Source organism: Cnephaeus nilssonii, assembly GCF_951640355.1.
Source record: "Cnephaeus nilssonii genome assembly, chromosome: 7".
NCBI classification, from domain to species: domain Eukaryota; kingdom Metazoa; phylum Chordata; class Mammalia; order Chiroptera; family Vespertilionidae; genus Cnephaeus; species Cnephaeus nilssonii.
This window is the reverse complement of record NC_137078.1, coordinates 9,249,543-9,268,786: the sequence shown is the minus strand read 5'-3', so window position 1 is coordinate 9,268,786 and position 19,244 is coordinate 9,249,543. Positions and strand designations below refer to the sequence as shown.

General features: G+C 41.9%; 1 pseudogene across 1 annotated transcript; it reads right to left on the bottom strand.

Annotated features, from left to right (window-relative positions):
• Positions 1-461: 461 nt before the first annotated feature.
• LOC307102732 (pre-mRNA-splicing factor SPF27-like) lies at positions 462-943 on the bottom strand (annotated as a pseudogene). Its single transcript has one exon. The product of its transcript is annotated as a pre-mRNA-splicing factor SPF27-like (transcript).
• Between the last annotated feature and the right edge of the window lie 18,301 nt (positions 944-19,244).

The following is a 19,244-nucleotide window of genomic DNA, read 5'->3' as shown; positions in this document are numbered from 1 at the left end:
TTTTCTGCTTTGTTAGTTTAGTTTGTTTTTAGAGTCCACATATAAGTGAAATCATATAGTATTTGTCTTTCTCTGTCTGACTTATTTCACTGAGCATAATACCCTCTACTTCCATCCATGTTGTCACTAATGGTAAGATTTCGTTCTTTTTTATGGCTGAGTAGTATTTCATTGTATACATGTACCACATCTTCTTTATCCATTCATCTCTTGATGGACACTTAGGTTGCTTTAGTATTTGCCTATTGTAAATAACACTACAATGAACATAGGGGGGCATATGTCTTTTTTTCCAAGTTGAAAATTGTATTTTGTTAATGTGCAAATAGAATATAGCAGTCCACTTTCTGTGCTTTCTGAACCCTTAACCACTGACTAGTTCCGTACGATGCTATTGACTTTCACCAGGCTGGTGTCTGACCTTTTATGGAAGCCAGCCTGAATTGCTTCTACAACCGCATTCATTTGTCTTTCCAGATGTTTTCTTCATTGGCCTCTGCATTTTTACTGCTTCATTTGAAAGACTTCATTTTCTAATTGCACAATAGTCCTTTCAATCTCATTATTCTTACTGACCAGGGATACCCAATTTGATTCCATTTCTCTTCATTTAGATTTAGCTGTGAGTTGCAGGTTCTTTGTCTGCCAGTCTAAATCTTGTATATGTTTCATTACTTCTGGAGCTCTTTCTGAGCATGCTCATGCATCTGAATAAGATTTTCATTATACACTTTCCAGGCATTGCATCCACTCTGTGACATTAGTTCCAGATTCTCCGTTCGAACTGCTTCACACTCTCACTGGGCTGTAGAATTGTTTACACATTCCTGGATGCAGTAATGTCATTTTTCTGACTCGAGGAAGGAGTTGGAGGTTCATATCATTTCATACCAAGCAATTAAAGTGGTTGTCCAGCAGCCAGTCTTTCAAATTCATTTCTCATTAAGTAGATTTCAAAAACAGAATAATTTGGGGATATGAAGTGGCTCAGGTAGTAGGTTGGTATCTGTGAGTTTCCTCTTCCACCAAGCATCGCAGCACCTTCCTGTGAACCAGGTGCTTCATAACCTTGGTAACAATACTACAGCACGCCCACCACAACTGCTCCAGCCACCAAAACTAGCCCGCCATTCTTAAGCTCATTTGAGTTTTCTGAATCTTTTTTGAATGAGTGCTTTGGATTTCTTCAGATAAATATCCAGACATGGAATTGCTGGGTCATAGAGTACTCTATTTTTAATTTTTTTGTTTTGTTTCCCTTGCCCAAGGGGACATATTACACAAAAAATTACTAAGAAAAATGTCAGAAATTGCTTTTATAGAAGTTTTATGGTTTTGGGTCTTATATTTAAGTATTTAATTGACTTTGAGTTTATTTTTATATATGGTTTAAGAAGGTGGTCTAGTTTCATTTTTTTTGCATGTATCTGTCCAGTTCTTCCAAGCATTTATTAAATAAACTGTCTTTACACCATTGTATGTTCTTGCTTCCTTTGATATTAATTAACCATGTAGGCATGGGTTTATTTATGGGCTCTCTACTCTGTTCCATTGATCTATGCATCTATTTGTATGCCAGGACCATGCTGTTTTGATTACTATAGCCTGGTAGTATAGTTTGATATCAAGTATTGTGGTACCTCCAATTTTGTTCTTCTTTCTAAATATTGCTATAGCTATTTGGGGTCTTTGTGGTTCTGTAAGAATTTTTGGATTATTTTTTTAGTTTTGTGAAAAATGCCATTGGTATTTTGATAGGAATTACATTGAATCTAAAGATTGCTTTGGGTAGTATGGATATTTTAACAATATTAATTCTTCCTATTCACTAACGTGTATATGCTTTCATTTATTTGTATCTTCTTTAATTTTTTTTAATGTCTTATAATTTTTCCAATACAGGTCTTCTACCTTCTTGGTTAAATTTATTCCTACATATTTTATTTTTGTTGATGCAATTGTAGATGGGATTGTTCTCTTAGCTTCCCTTTATGATAGTTTATTATTGGTGTATAAAAATGCAACCAATTTCTGAATATTAATTTGGTATCTGCTAGTTTACTGAATTTATTTATCAGTTGTAAGAGTTCTTTGGTGGAATATTTAGGATCCTTGGTAGGACTCTTTTTTGTGTGTTTTTTAAAATTTAATAAATCTTTATTGTTCAGATTATTACAATAGTTTCTCCTTTTTCCCCGCATAGCTCCCCTCCACCCGGTTCCCACCCCACCCTCTTGCCTTACCTCCCCCCCCCCACTGTTCTCATCCATAGGTGTACAATTTTTGTCCAGTCCCTTCCTGCACCCCCCATACCCCTTTCCCCCTGAGAATTGAGAATTATCAGGCCTCTCCCTTTCTATGCCCCTGATTCTATTATATTCACCAGTTTATTTTGTTCCTCAGATTTTTAATTCACTTGATTTTTAGGTTCACTTCTTGATAGATATGTATTTGTTGTTCATAATTTTTATCTTTACTTTTTTCTTCTTCCTCTTCTTAAAGAATACCTTTCAGCATTTCATATAATACTGGTTTGGTGATGATGAACTCCTTTAGCTTTTTCTCATCTATAAAGCTCTTTATCTGACCTTCCAATCTGAATGATAACTTTGCTGGGTAGAGTAATCTTGGTTGTAGGTTCTTGCTATTCATCACTTTGAGTATTTCTTGCCACTCCCGTCTGGCCTGCATAGTTTCTGTTGAGAAATCAGCTGACAATCGTACGGGTGCTTCCTTGTAGGTAACTAACTGTTTTTCTCTTGCTGCTTTTAATATTCTCTCTTTGTCTTTTGCTCTTGGCATTTTAATTATGATGTGTCTTGGTGTGGTCCTCTTTGGATTCCTTTTGTTTGGGGTTCTGTGCGCTTCCTGGACTTGTAAGTCTATTTCTTTCACCAGGTGGGGGAAGTTTTCAGTCATTATTTCTTCAAATAGGTTTTCATTTCAGTATCTCGCTCTCTCTCTCTTCTTCTGGCACCCCCATAATTCTGATGTTGGTACGCTTGAAGTTGTCCCAGAGGCTTCTTACACTATCTTCAACTTTTTGGATTCTTTTTTCTTTTTGCTTTTCCAGTTGAGTGTTTTTTGCTTCTTTGTATTTCAAATCTTTGACTTGATTCTTGTGTTCCTCTAGTCTGCTGTTGAGTCTCTGTATAATATTTTTTATTTCAGTCAGTGTATGTTTAATTTCTAGCTGGTCCTTTTTCATATCCTCGAGGGTCTGGCTAAATTTATCGGCCTTTTCTAGGAAATTCTTGAAAAACCTTATAACCGTGGTTTTGAACTCTATATCCAGTCATTTTTTCCCCTCCATTTCTTTCATTTGTGATCTATTACTTTGTCTCCACATTTTCGCTGCTTCCCTGAGTTGGTAGGGTAGCTTTGTGTGCTAGGTTTCTTATATGGCCCAGTGGGTCGGCCTTCCAGTCACCTGAGGTGGACACTATTGGTGTACCCCTTTGTGGTCTGTGTGTACAGCCTTGTTGTAGTTAAGTCTTGATTGTTGTTGGTATCACTGGGAGGAACTGACCTCCAGGCCAATTGGCTATGTGTATCAGCTGTGTCTATGCCAGGAGACCTGTGCTGGAGACAACCTTATAGGACCAGACTTGCAAAATTGCAAAAGCCTCTGTGCTCAGCTTGGGTGGGGTGGAGTCTCAGGGCTTAGCAGACAGTCTTGGCTTCCTGTCAGCCCTGCCCTTGCGCGCACGCCTCCAGACCTCTGCCTTCCGCGGATCCTCTGAGTTTCTGCCTAACAGTCCAGATTCCCCCCAGGCTCGCCTGGAACTGGGCTTCAGTGCAGTCGAAACTGGGGTTCAGTGCAGTCAGGAGCTTCTGACTCCCTTCCACTAGGGAGAGCTAGCGGCAACCTCAGCAGTCAGTCTTTTCTGCACGCACGCGCCTCCAGACCCTTGCCCGCCACGGTTTCCCCAAGTCTCCGAGTCTCCGTGTGCCTTTCTCTCTACCTGACAGTCCAGACTCCCCTTGTATGAGCCTGGGTCTATGGCGTTTCACCCAGAACTGGGATTCAGTGCAGTCGCGGGCTTCCTTTCCTCTCCTGCCAGAGAAAGCCAGCCATGCACTCAGCCGCCCTTCCTCTCTGCGCACGTGTCTCCATACCTTAGTCCTTTGCAGCTCCTCTGATTTTCCGTGAGCTTTTTTCTTTCCTTCTAGTTGTAGAATTTCCACTCAGCCAGCTTTGCTGTGGTTCTGGATGATGTCCATTTTGTCTTTTAGTTGTAGTTTTGAAATTGTTGTGTGAGGCAGCAGTTTAGGTGTTTACCTATGCCGCCATCTTGGTTTCTCTCTCTTGGTAGGACTCTTGACGGAACAGAATACCCAGGGCTGCGGGGTGGGTAAGGAAATGCTTCTGGCTACTTTTGGATTATCAGGCAAACACAGTGCACTTGAGGAGGGGCCTCAGGGACCTCTCACTGTCATATGCTTGGGACCTTAAAGAGGAGAAGAGCTGTGAACCAGGCCCAGAGCCTGGAGTCCGGGAGGAGTGAGTACACTTGTGTCCTCAGGGTGCCTCAGGCAGCAGGATGTGTGAGCACAGGCGCTGCTTGAATGTTGGCTCTTTCTCAGTCTTCCCACCTGATTACGGGGCTCCTTGCATTTTTCCACTTTCTGCCCTCCATCTTCTGCACTTTCCACACCCTCCTCTCTTGTTCTGTTCCATTACCACGCTGTCAATGCAGTTTTCCGTTCACATTCATTTTTCTGAGATCCGTGTGGAATTGCACACTCTCCTCCAAAACTGGACCTGAATGCAGATCCACTCACTGGGACATCGTGCATGCTCGCTTCTTGCTGGCAGGCCTGTCCCCACACCCCCTGCTGGGCTTCCTACTTGTTTCTTCTCAGTGTCTTGTCCCTAAAACATTGTCTCTTTCCAACCCCATCCCCTGCTTCTTTCTCTCTCCCGCTCCCTTATCCCCCTGGGTGGCCATGTCCTGACATAGGGTTTTAGGGAGCCCCTCTATGATCATGGCTGCCATATGATTAGAACCCAACCCAAAATGGGGTCCTCCACTCTGGGCTCAGGCATCCAGTTGCCTATTGGACCTCTGCCATTGAATGTCCCACAGGCATAAACTCTGACCGCCCAACCAGAAGTGCTTCTCCTCGGGTCACTCAGCCAGTGCATGTCCTCACCATTAGACAGTGAGGAGGCCGGAAGATCAGAAGCTACCACAGAGTCTGCCCTCTTCTTTATCCTCAATACCCAAATCAGGTTCTTCTTGAGGTCAGTTGGCCTCTCTGTCTCTGTGCCACTATCTTAGTTCTGGCAGAAGTCATTCACACCGGATTCCTGAAATAGCTCCCATCTCCTTGCTGCCAGTGCACCTGCCCTGGAGGTCATTACGCAGGTCACATCCTAAAACGCATAGCTAAGCACTTTCCACAGCTCCCAGTGGCATGCAGAATGAAGGCCCTAATCCTGAACTTGGTGTCAAGACCTTGGTGGTCTCATTTCTGCTTATAACAAACTTTACCTCTTCCACTCACATCTGTTCCTCTGAAATACTGAACTCTTCCCTAATTTCTGTCAGACTTCAGACCTCCACTCTGACATGCATGTCGCAAAGTTTCCTAGTTTTTAAGATAAATGTTACTGCGTGTTGTACAGTATTCTTGATTAGAAGAACTAGTGCAATAATAATTTATGGAAATAAGGCTTGGTAATAATGCTTTCAATTGACCCCTGATAGGAGGCAGTGGATAAAAAATAAGCCCTCTGGACTGCATTGGGGAACTTTCTGTGTGTATGTAAATATCCAGCCTCCACACGTGACTGAGCAGTGTGTCAAGGGCCTGCCCAAGGCTGAGATCTGTGCTGGGACTCAAGGAGTCCTGCAGATGAGGGCACACTCTGCTGCACCAGGTTACAGTCCAGGTGAGGGGATATGGCAAAATGCAGACAAAGCCAGTGTACATCTGACCCTGGGGAGGCCAGAAAGGAGATATTGACAACTGCCCTTGTGTGTGCAAGGGGGCTCAGGAGAAGCTTTGTGGACAGGGAGCACCGGCAAGTGGTCCAGCAGGCTTCACTCTGGGGGAAACTTTTATGAAATTCTGGTGCCGTCTCCCCCAGAAGTGTTGCTTCAGTTGAACAGGTGAGGTAATAGGCATGCACATGTTGAAAAGTGTCCTAGGTGACTCAAATGGATATCCAAGGCTAAGAACCATAGGATCCCAACAGGGGAAATGAGGGAGAAAGCATCAAAAGCAGAGGGCACTGAATGAGCAAAGGCTTGGCACTTGTTAGGGAAAGAATGAGCAGTTGAGTTTGATCAGAGGCGACCTGTGCAAGTTAATTCTGTAAGGTAGCTTGGAGCTGTATGTATGCCACAAGGAAGCCACACTTACTTTGTTTGAGTGGAGAACCGTAGGTTCTCAGTGACAGAACTCTAACTGAGAAACATTGCTCTGGTCTAGTGACTTTGATGATTGGGATGAGGCTGGAGACCATACAAGTGACAGAAAAGGTGATGAGAATTTGGAAATTTGGGAGGATTTGGGAATGGAAAGCTGGGGAAGATTTGCGAGTAGTCTAGAGATACAATTGACATCAATCGTCTTTAGGTCTTAATGTGGCTGCTAAATAAGCCAACAATTAAGAGATATTACAGAAGATTTAGAATGAGCAACTGAGTTAAACTGAACCAGAGTTTTTCTTTTTTTACTCTCTCTATTAGGTTTGGATAATAAAGTTATACTATCATCACACACACAAAAAGAGTCTTAGGTGCAGATGGAAGGGGTCATCAACCGCAGGGTCTCATAGGGACAGAAGACTGACCTTCCACAGATTGTTACTGAAGCATGAGTATGATTAAGAAATGACCACTCCCCTTAAATATGTACCTTACATTTTCCTCTCTTATTTAAAAAACACCTTACTTAGGGACCTTCTTTTGCAGAAGTTCTTTACTGTAGTTTCAGTTCTGCTGCCAAATCCAAATCAGTGGGAAGGTGTATCCCATGCTGGGTTCCATATGGGATCTCAAGTGTAGCTTGAGGGGGGAAAATCTGTCTTCTGATGCATCGGGACCAGGCCCATCACCTGGCTGGGTCTGTGAGGCAGCATTTCTCCAGAATGGGGAATTGAGCCTCAAAAGTAATCAGTTCCCAAGAGTAGGACATTCCAGGGAGAGCCATGTGTCATACAATTCTGGGGTGTTATCTTGGGCTGGGGTTTTGAGAGGCTCAGCAAGAACCTTAGCACAGCAGCGAACACTGTCTATGGCCATGGGAACACAGCTACCCCTCCCTTTACATGATCTGCTGCTCTCTCCTCTTGGCACCCCATTGGTTACCTGTTAGCAGGTATTGGAAGAGGCGCAGGGAGACTGGGCCAGCCTCGAGTTCTCTCTTCTCTGGACATCACCACCCATCCCAGGGGCGGCCCTTCAGCCTCTCCGGGCTGGCACCAGGCAACACAGCCTCAGAGTTCAGCACCTGGCATCAGCCATGTCTGGCTCGCCCTCTCCTCTGCCACTCATGAGCTGATATGACACTGGGGCTTCCTGAACATCTGCTTTACCCCCCTTTGTGAGTTTTAATTGTTTCATAGACCCTCAGTGGATTATAACTTTTATTATTAGCACTCTCCTTTTCTGGAACTTTATGTTTAAAATGGAGCAAATACCACACTCAAAACCTCTGGGGCTCCAGAGAAGTGCAGTCCCACTCCTGGGCCCTGGCCGCCTCCTTCCCACCTCCTCCCGATACCAGAATGAATCGGCTTCCGGGGGCATGGGACACACAGAGCACAGGAGTGCAGGAATGAGAGTCCAATGAAAAGATTCCTGGCCAACATAGGACAGCAAAGGTGAGCCCATCAGGAAGGAGGCTTCTGTGTGGCCATCTGCTGAGGGTGTGGCCCAGTATTAATACAGTATTCTGAACTTGTACTTGGCCATAACCACACCCAGTTACTGTGCCACATGAGAATGGATCAAAGTCAGAGGGAGGCTGCACACAGTTTATAAAAACACAGGGCTTATTTAGTTGTAATTTTCCTTTGGAGCCTGAGGCAAGAGGTATTGATCATAAAACAACTAAAAGAGTTACAGAATTGAACTTGTTCCCAGAGTGTGTTGAGCAATTCCAAATGCACTCTGGCAAACCTCCAAGGAGGATGTAGGGACGGATAATGGAGTGCACGGGCAGCCATGTAAGTTTAAGGGTAAAGAGGGCTCTCAAGAGGAGAGACCCACGACTTGTTCCACGAGGTGGAACTGACTTTACAGATGCGCCTGAGGGAGGGCAGGGGAGGTTCCTCAAGGTGAACCGAGAAGAGTTGGGGGGACTCTGCTCCCTTTATTTCCTAGATGTTGGCCATGACTACCAATGCTTTTGTAACTTCCTCCTGCCACATATAGCCGAGCAGCAGAAAGGAGGCTGACCACTCAGGTTTAGCCAACCTGTCACCGACAGGACTGCCATTGACTTACCCCAGCACTTGCAGAGGTCTTCAAAGACGGCAGCCAGGAGAAAAAAGGCAAGGCATGAACCCTCCTTTGTATGTAGAGAGAAAAAGGAGATTTAAAATTGCTAATTATTGAAATGACTACAGTCCTATTCATAAGGCAAACTAACTATGGAAAAATATGTACAGGTTGATTTCTTGGAGGCGTATTTATGAAGCTGGAATTCATATTATACCAACACAGTCCACAACAGCAAGCAGAATACTTTTCTAAATTAAAATCTATCTGACACGGAATCCTCACTTAGCCAGGGTAGCCAGAAATTCCACCTGCTGCAGTCCCAGCCAACCCTATAGCACGATCTGGCTGCACTCAGATAAGGCCTTGTCAGCATCAGTCTGCACCTCTCCTCTGCCACTTGCTAGCTGGGAGTGAGGAGGGGACAGTTTCCATTCTTTAGCACACATCGGTCTGTAACCTTGTGGTCATCTGGTTGGGATTTATGCTTTGTTAAAGGAAGAGGAGGGTATCAAGTTTGGGGAGCAAACAAAAATAATGGAACTAGTCCTCCAGGGTGGTCCTTGTAGTTGTGCCTCCTTGAGGTTCTTCCCACTGCCAAGGGCTCTCCAGAGAAGCTGCCCAAGTCCTTCCTCCTAAAGGAACCCCAGCCATTGTCCTCTGCCCTAGTCTTGTTTCTTCTTCCCAAGAAGTTGCTTCTCTGCCCTTCCTTTCAGAGGAGGTCCAACTTCTCTCCTTCCTGGGTCTCTGTCTATGGGCATAACTGGGCAGAGGACAGCAGGACACCCATCAGCTTGTTTCCTTACCAAACTATTTATTAGCTTATCTATCAACCAGAATATGAGGAGAAGGGAGGCCCCGAGGAGCTGAGGGTGGAGAAAAATGGGAACACTTTCCCTCCTGCCCTCTGCCATGCCCTCTCACCCTGTTCTACTGCACAGTTGTAACGGCTTCTGTAGCTTTGCCTTTAAGGCAGAAAATGAAAGCAAACAAAACAAACAACGAAAACCATGCTCTCATACAAAGCCAGTTTTCAATTTGACAAATATTGGAGGAATCTGAGTGTGAGCTCCTCTGTCCGCACCTTGTACAGCAAGTGGTGGAGGGAGGGAAGGGCTGACACTGGCAGGAGTCCTGCAACACTCTCCAAACTCTTGTGCTCAGTGGCTCCTGGCCTACAGCTCAACACCATCCCAAAGCAGGCACCCAAACTAATGCCAGACCAGTGTGGTTTTGTGAGTCTTTTAATATTTGGGTTTTACTTTATTTTTTTGTCATTTTAGTTCTCTGAGCACTTTTAAAATTATTATGGATTTGTGCTTTGTTAAAAGAAGGGGAGGGTATCAAGTTTGTGGAGCAAAAAAAAAATAAAATAAAATAATAGAACTAGTCCCTTAGTAATTCGTAATTTTATCCATTGATGGATTTCAATAGAAGGTGAATTTAAGTGAACTGATGCGTGTCAGTGAACATGAAGTGGTAAGTCTGAAAATGTGAAGGGTCTTACATGTTATCCCACCTGCAAGATAACATGTTAGCCTGCCACAGTTTAGATAGAAGGATGGTTGGGTGGGTGGGTAGATGGATAGATAGATACATACATACATGCATGCATACATTCATGTATACATACATACATAAATACATACATATACACATCAGTCTGGATATCAGTTCTTTAGGAATTCATAGTATATATAAATTGAGACCAAGGATCAAGGAATAGGCCTTTTCCTCATAGAGCAACTTGTTTCAGTTCCCCATGCCTCCATTCATCACATGATAATATGCCTGTGCATGTGGGATTTACAGTGTTGAAGCACAGAGCTTCTATAGGAGTTGCTGGCATGTCTGCCTTTCCTCTTCTCTGGGGAAGAGAGACAGAGTCAGAGAGGCAGAAAGAGAGAGAGACAGACAGACAGAGAGAGAGAGAGAGAGAGAGAGAGAGAGAAACATTGACAGAGAGAGAGAGAGAGAGAGAGAGAGAGAGAGAGAGAGAGAGAGAGACATTTGCTTGGGAAGGTCTCTAGGTTTACAGCCCTGGGACTGTTAACAGATGTTTCTGTAAATGTCTCTCTCTCTCTCTCTCTCTCTCTCTCTCTCTCTCTATCTATCTAAAGAAGTTTCTTTTTAAAAAAATATAGTTTTATTGATTTCAGAGAGGAAGAAAGTGGGAGAGAGAGAGATAGAAACATCCATGATGGGAGAGAATCATGGATCGGCTGCCTCCTGCAAGTCCCCCACTGGGGATCAAGCCCACAACCCAGGCATGTGCCCTTGACTGGAATCGAACCTGGGACCTTTCAGTTTGCAGGCTGATGTTCTATTCACTGAGCCAAACCAGCCAGGACAGAAGTTTCTATCTTTAACTTTCATAACTTGTTTGCCATTCAATCATACTTTACCCCAAGTTGCCAGTAACTTTTGCTCAAACAACTGACCTTGCAGAAACATGAAAATATACAGGGAACACTGTTCCTCAACAGGAAGTGGGAAATTTTTTCCAAGAGTTAGATAAAACATGGACAACAGGGTAGGATCAAGAATAGGAGGCACAGTTAGAAAAAGGTTGACCTGGCTGAAGGCATGGGTAAGAGAGGCGATCATGTGTATTCAAATGATTCAAAGCAAACATGTAGGCATCCAAAATAGATTCTGTGATCTAAGAGGACTTTCTAAATCAAATATATAATGTTTGATAGTCAAAGTGTAAAAGTCCTCCCCTTCCTGAAGGCAACAATAACAAAAAGAGAGAGTATTGCATATGCTCTGAATTCCCACAGAAGGATGTGATTTGGTAGTAACAGGATGGAATCCTATCTAATAAAATAGTAATATGCAAATTGACCGTCACACCAGTACACAAGATGGCTGCCCCCATGTGGACACAAGATGGCCACCACAAGATGGCTGGCAGGGGAGGGCAGTTGTGGGCAGTTGGGGGTGACCAGGCTGGCAGAGGATGGCAGTTGGGGGAGACCAGGCCAGCAAGGGAGGGCAGTTAGAGGGGACCCAGGCCTGCAGGGGAGAGCAGTTGGGAGGGACCAGGCCTGCAGGGGAGGGCAGTTGTGGGTGATCAGGCAAGCAGGGAAGGCAGTTAGAGGTGACCAGACTGGCAGGGGAGGGCAGTTAGTGGTCACCAGGTCGGCAGGGGAGGGCAGTTAGGGGCAATCGGGCTGGCCGGGGAGCAGTTAGGTATCGATCAAGCTGGCAGTGGGGTGGTTAGGGGGTGATCAGGCTGGCAGGCAGAAGCAGTTAGGGCCAATCAGGCAGAGGCAGGCAAGCAGTTGGGAGCCAGCAGTCCTGGATTGTGAGAGGGATGTCTGACTGCCCGTTTAGGCCCACTGGGATCGGGCCTAAATGGGCGGTTGGACATCCCTCAAGGGGTCCCAGATTGGAGAGGGTGCAGGCTGGGCTGAGGGACCCCCCCCCCCCATGCACGAATTTCATGCACCGGGCCTCTAGTAAGCTCATAGTTGACTGAAGTTAAAAATGCATATGAAACCTGGGTGGAGTGGCTTAATGGTTGAGCCTCGACCTATGTACCAGGAGGTCACTATTTGATTCCAGGTCAGGGCACATACCCAGGTTGTGGGCTCGATCCCCAGTAGGGGGAATGCAGGAGGCAACCCATCAATGATTCTCTCTCATCATTGATGTTTCTATCTCTCTTTCCCTCTCCCTTCCTCTTTGAAATAAATGAAAAAAAATGTTTTTAAATTTGTATGTAGTCCCACACTAGTACTTATGGAGTGCTGTGTAGATGTCAGTAATTGCTCTATGTATTTTACATTTGCAACTCAATTTAGTTCTCTAAATAACCTTATAAGGAGTACTGTACTTGTTCCCATTTTAAAGATTAGGAAATTGGAAAAAAGAAAGGTTAAGTAACTTGACAGAGATCATTCACCTTGTAAGTGACAGAGTCGTGATTTGGACCCAGGCAAATCTGAGTCCTTGCTTTTTATCCTCTGTCTCTTGTGTAGTTTAGCATCCTATTGAACTGTTTTCAAACACCAGCAGGACTGTTTGGAAGTGAACTGGGAAGTGTTTAAGATCATAGGTACTATTTTCCTTCCTTTTATATGCATCAGTTTCCATCCAGTTCCCCATAAGTCTCTTCAACAAAAGCGTGGTTGTTATCTGAGATAGGTTAGCCTTGGTTATTTTTCTTTCTGGGCATAAACACTACAGCTTTCTTCTGTGCTCCATCCAGGTGCTCTTAGGGCAGGTAGAGCTTCAGCAGAGAACTTGTTGAGGAGAATGGGGAGATTCAGGGGCAAGGTCTTTACCCTGGAGGGAATCCCAGGGTCATTGCCAGAGGCCTCAGCATTGCAGTTCTTATTCAGCTCTCCTGGTGTGAAAATACGGAAACTATTAAAATATGCCTGGTCCCTGCCTAGGGGCCTCACGTGAGCAACCGGGTCCAGTTCCTAGCCCATCCCCCATCCGGAGGGCTGTGGCCCTCAAAAAGGAGGGACGCCTGCAGCTTTGGTGGTTTCTCCCTAAACTTTCTGTGGAAAGACTGGGTTGTATGATTGCTTTGCTCTTCTGAATCCTAAGAACATTTAAGTGATAGAAATAAGCAAGATATCTAAAGAATGTTCATTGATTTAAGTTGGCTTAATTACCTCCATTAAACTTAATTGCCATAATTGTTGCTTCACTGTCATAATTGTTGTTCCTGTTGTCTTTACAAGGATCACCAAAGGCATTGTGAGCTTTGCGCAGTTGTTTACACGGTGTTTGATTCTATTTGTCTTTCGCAATGTTTACTTCCTGCTCCTTAGGGATTGCATAGTCTGCTCAGGACCTCGCCTTGTTTCCAAATCTGAGAATAGGACAAAGAAATGTGACCGTTCTCAGCCTATGATGGCATGAGGAAACTCACCATGTAGAAACAGTAAATCATAAAAAGTCACAAATATTCCCTGGAAACTTTATCACTACTAAAAATAGCTAACATATCTTGAGACTTACTGTGTGTCAGGTGCTTTGGGCATTAACAGTAGTCTCATTTAATCTTCTCAACAGCTCAGTGAAGTAGAAATTATTATCATGGTTTTGCAAACGAGAAAACAGGCACAATGAAACAAGGAGACCAAAGTCACAGAGTTAGGAAGTGACAGTGCTGGGGTATAAACCTAAGTGCAGAGCTGTCCTGTGAATTTGGTTGCTATAATAATTCAGGTGCTAGGCCTCTGTTTTTTGACATTAGATATGTGAAGCAGGAGAGGAAATAATCCATGTCTCGGATGGCCCCAAATATCTCCCACATGGTTCCTGATGGTTTCATCATTAGAAGTCTCTCTTTAAAAAAATTGTTATAGACAGACTTTTTTTCTATATTGTTTCTTTGCTATCCTGCTTTTATTTCTTAGATTTTATTTATTATATAAATATATTAATGCAAATTAAAAAAACAACAACACATAGCTGGGTAGCCCAACAAGCCAAACTAATTTCATTCAACATGCTCATTTTTTAACAAGGCCCCTATTGAAATGCTCATGGATTACCTGTAGGGTGGTAATGCCTGGATATATTTCTTAGTGTCTTTTACCCAGTTATTTCATTTCTTTTTAGCAGATTTCTAGACTCAAAGAGCATGGCATCTAGAAAGAGATGCGTTTGGTATGATGAGGGGGTCAGGTGATCATGTCCTAAAGGATATTCATTATCTTTTTCTCCTACAAAGCCGTGTACTTTCCTTATTTCATTGATCTGTACACAATATCCTCTGTTGTTTAAGCTGGATAATTGGAATTCAACCTTGAATTTCCCTCACAACACCCACTCCCCAGTGCAAACTGCTATTTGTTTAATTGACATGCCTCAATCAAACCACCTTCTCTTCCTTTCCACATTTCTTCCACTTGTCCAATGTATTCTCTACAGACTGTTTGTGTCAGCTTTCCAGAATGCAAATTAGCCTAAGATACTCTTTGCTTAAAAATCTTCAGAGACTCAAAAGGATTCCTAGATGAAGTCCAAACTTCCTGTCAAGACCCAGAAGGCTCTTCCTAATATTGCTTTTGCCACCTACTCTGCATCTTCTTATATTTTCCTTCCTGCCAGACCCAACTACTACAGATTCCCAGCAGGTCATTCTCTTTTATTCCTCTAACTTTCCTTATGTTGTCCCCTCTAACTAGATTCTCTTTCCAATTTCTCATCCAATCTACTTTCATAACCAACTTATATTTTAAGGACAATCAAACCTCTCCTCTTGCAGAAAGTCTTTCTTCTCTACTACTCACTTTAAAAGAGAGGAAAAGGCTACCTTTCCTTTGCCTCATTTTTCTCTGATCATATTCATTCATTCATTCATTCATTCATTCATTCATTCTCATCATCATTACCAAAGCTTTCACCATTGAGCAATTATTCTCCTGTCACTGATTTGGCAAATATTTATTGAGTACCTTCTGTGTGTCAAAAGTTGTCCTGGGCACTGGGTATATAGTGATGAAAAAATTGGATATGGTTCCTGCCCTCCTGGAGTCTGGAGTATGAGAGAGACAAATCTTAAATAAACCAATGACTATAAAATTAAAATATATAGCCCTGGCCATTGTTTCTCAGTGGTTAGAGCATCTGCCTAAGCACTGAAGGGTCCAGGGTTTGATTCCTGGTCAAGAGCATGTACTGCCTTGCAGTTTTGACTCTTGTCCCAGGTTAGGGCAGGTGAGGGAGGCAACCAATCAATTCTTTCTCTCTATCTCTCTCACCCTCCCTACCTCCCTTCCACTGTCTCTAAAAATCAATGGAAAAAAATATCCTCAGGTGAGAATTAACTAACTAACTAAATAAATAAATAAACAAATAAATAAAATTAAAATATATGATATAAAATAAAGGATTAGGGGACTGAAGGAAAATTAAGAGTAGGAAGACATCTACTTTACTGTTTGTTGTTATTTGGGGTCTTTCATGGTTCCATATAAATTTTTGGAATATCTCTTCTAGTTCTGTGAAATATGCCATTGGTATTTTGAATGGAATTGTGTTGAATCTGTAGATTGCTTTGGGTGGCATGGATATGATGTTAATTCTTTCTAACCATGAACACAGTATATGTTTTGACTTATGTGTATCTTCTTCAATTTCTTTCTTCAGCGTCTTATAATTTTCTGAGTAGACATCTTTTACAACATTGGTTATATTTATTCCTAAGTATTTTATTCTTTTTGAAGCAACTGTGAATAGGACTATTTTCTTAGTTTCCCTTTCTGATAGTTCAATATTGGTGTATAAAAATGCAACAGATTTCTGGATATTTATTTTGTATACTGCTACTTTACTGAGTTCATTTGTCAGTGCTCATAGGTTTTGGTGGAATCTTTAGGGTTCTCTATAGGCAGTATCATGTCACTGCAAATAATAACAGTTTTACCTCTTCTTTTCCAATTTGGATACCTTTTATTTCTTTTTCTTGTTTGATTGCTGCAGGTAGGACTTCCAGTACTATGTTGAATAAGAGTGGTGAAAGTGGGCATCCCTGTCTTGTTCCCTATCTTAAAGGGGAACACTTGTAGTTTTTGCTCACTGAGTATGATGTTGGCTGTGGTTTTGTCATATATGGCTGTTATTACATTGAGGTATACTAGTATTCCCTTTCTTCACACTTTGCTGAGAGGTTTTTTTTTATCATAAATGGGTGCTGAATTTTATCAAATGCTTTTTCTGCATCTATTGATATGATCATGTGGTTTTTATTGTTTATTTTCCTTATGTGGTGTATCACATTTATTGATTAATGGTTATTGTACCAACCTTGCATCCCCAAAATAAATCCCACTTGATCATGGTGTTTGATGTTTTTAATGTGTTGCTGGATTCCATTTGCTAACATTTTGTTGAGGATTTTAGCATCTGTGTTCATCAGGGATATTGGCCTATAATTTTATTTCTTTGTAATGTCTTTATCTGGTTTTGGAATTGGGATAATGCTAGTCTCATAAAATGAACTTGGGAGTCTTCCTTCCTCTTGAATTTTTTGGAATAGTTTGAGAAGGGTAGGTGTTAGTTCTTCTCTGAATGTTTGGTAAAATTCACCTGTGAAACCATTTGATCCAAGGCTTTTGTTTGTTGGGAGTTTTTTGATTACTGTTTTTTGATTACTGTCTATTCAGATTCTCTGATTCTTCCTGATTCAGTTTTGGAATTTATCCATTTCATCCCAACTGTCCAATTGGTTGTCATATAGTTGTTTGCAATATTTTCATACAATCCTTTGTATTTCTTTGGTGTCAGTTGTTACTTCTCCTCTTTCATTTATGATTTTATTTATTTGGGTCCTCTCTCTTTTTTTCTTCATGACTCTGTTAAAGGTATGTGAATCTTGTTTATCCTTTCAAAGAACCAGCTCTTGGTTTCAATGATCTTTTCTATTGATGTTTTAGACTTTATTTATTTATTTATTTTTATATTTTATTGATTTTTTACAGAGAAGAAGAGAGAGGGATAGAGAGTTAGGAACATCGATGAGAGAGAAACATCGATCAGCTGCCTCTTGCACACCCCCTACTGGGGTTGTGCCCGCAACCAAGGTACATGCCCTTGACCGGAATCGAACCTGGGACCCTTGAGTCCGCAGGCCGACGCTCTATCCACTGAGCCAAACCGGTTTTGGCTAGACTTTATTTTGTTTATTTTTGCTCTGATTTTTATTATGTCCTTCCTTCTACTCACTTTGGGCTTTGCTTATTGTTATTTTTCAAGTTCCTATAAATGTAAAATTAGCTTGTTTATTTGGGCTTTTTCTTCTTTCTTGAGGTAGTCCTGTAATGTTATGAATTTCCCTCTTAAGTCTGCTTTCCCTATGTCCCACAGATTTTGGATTGTTGTGTTCTCATTTTCATTTGTTTCAATGCATCTTTTGATTTCTTCTTTGATCTTGTTGTTAACCCATTCATTGTTTAGAAAGATGTTATTTGGCCTCCATGTCTTTGTGTGTTTTTCAGTTTTTATTCCTGTGATTTCATACGTTATGGTCAAAGAAAATGTCAATCTCTCCCTTATGTCCATTAAGATTTGCTTTACAGATTTAGGTGCTCTTATGTTGGGTGTGTAAATGTTTACAAGGCTTATAGCCTCTTGTTGGATTGCTCCCTTTATCATTATCTAGTGTTCTTCTTTGTCTCTTACTATAGCCTTGGTTTTAAAGTCCGTTTTTTTCAGATATAAGTATTGTTACCCAAGCTTTTTTTCCCCCTTCCCATTTGCATGAAATATTTTTTTTCCATCCCTTTACTTTAGACTGTATGCATCTTTCATTCTAAGGTGGGTCTCTTGAAGACAGCATATATATGGGTATTGTTTTCTTATCTATTCAGCTACCACAAGTCTTTTGATTGGAGCAGTTAAGCCATTTATATTTAAAGTGATTATTGACAGGTGTGTATTTATTGTCATTTTAATCTTTATATCTATGCTCCTCCCTCCTCCTCCTCTTCCTCCTCCTTCTTCTTCTTCTTATCAAAGAAGACCTTTTAACATTTCTTGTGATAGTATTAGGTGGTAATGAACTCCTTTAACTTCTTTTTGTCTAGGAATCTATTTATATCTTCTTCAATTTTTAGTGATAATCTTGCTGGGTAAAGTAGTCTTGATTTGAGGTCCTTGCTTTTCATCACTTTGAATATTTCGTGCCAATCCCTCTGGCCTGGAATGTTTCTGCTGAGAAATCATCTGACAGTCTTATCGGAGCTCCCTGGTAGGCAACTAACTGCCTTTCTCTTGCAGCTTTTAAGATTCTCTCTTTGTGTTTAAACTGCCATTTTAATTATGATGTATTTGGTGTGGACCTCTTTGGGTCTATCTTGTTTGGAACTCACTGAGCTTCCTGAAGAAGCATGTATACCTGAATCTTTGAAAAGTCCGAATTCTGGGCACCAAGGTGAAGGGAGGTTTATGTGAGAGTTCTCATTAAACCTCCTCTGTTGGTTGTCCCTGGTTCTGCTTAGGTTTGACTAAGTTCCGAGGATGTGGTCATTCTATAGATAAAGGTAGAGAAAGTAAAAATTGAGAGCACTGAAGATAAACTAAATTCAGTTCTTTGTCTTTTCAATATTTCAATCTTCATCAACAACCATTATGTGTTAATTATACATTTTATAAAAATCTGTTTGTTAAATACCCAAATTTTGAAAAACGTTGGATCATTATCAGATTATTGCTGGAGAAGGATTGTTTTTTCTTGACTTCATAGTTGACATTTACCAATTTTGTCATTCCAAGACTACCCTTGACATTAACAAATCTGGCGTTCTTTTCCTGCATCAATTACCAGGCACTGAATTTTTTTTTTTACATGAATGTAGATGCCCCTGTGTTAAATTATTTTCCTGCTGGGAGCCAAGAGTGAGTTTTTTTTCTTATTTACCTGAAAGGAACAGAGGGATCTAAAGTATTATTAGTGGCTGACAAGATGCCACTTTTTTGGCTATTTTCCACAACATTCAGATTCATATCTGAGCTCAACATGCTTTGCATGTTTTTCCTCACATGCTGGGACAGGCCTGTTTTCAGAGACAAGCTTCAGCAGTGGAGGGAAGAGGCTTGTTTTACATATGGTCATCAGCATGGTGCAATCTCTCTCAAAAATAGGGAAGTTTCCATGGCTGAGGGTGTGCTACCCCTTGGTCAGTCTTAGGTCCAGACCTCAGGAGCCCACTCTGAGTGATTTTTGCCCCATTACCAAACCTTTGACCTTCCCTTTAACTGAAAGAAAGACACCTTCCTCTCCCCATTTTGATATTTTATCTGAATCCTTGGCAAAAGTCA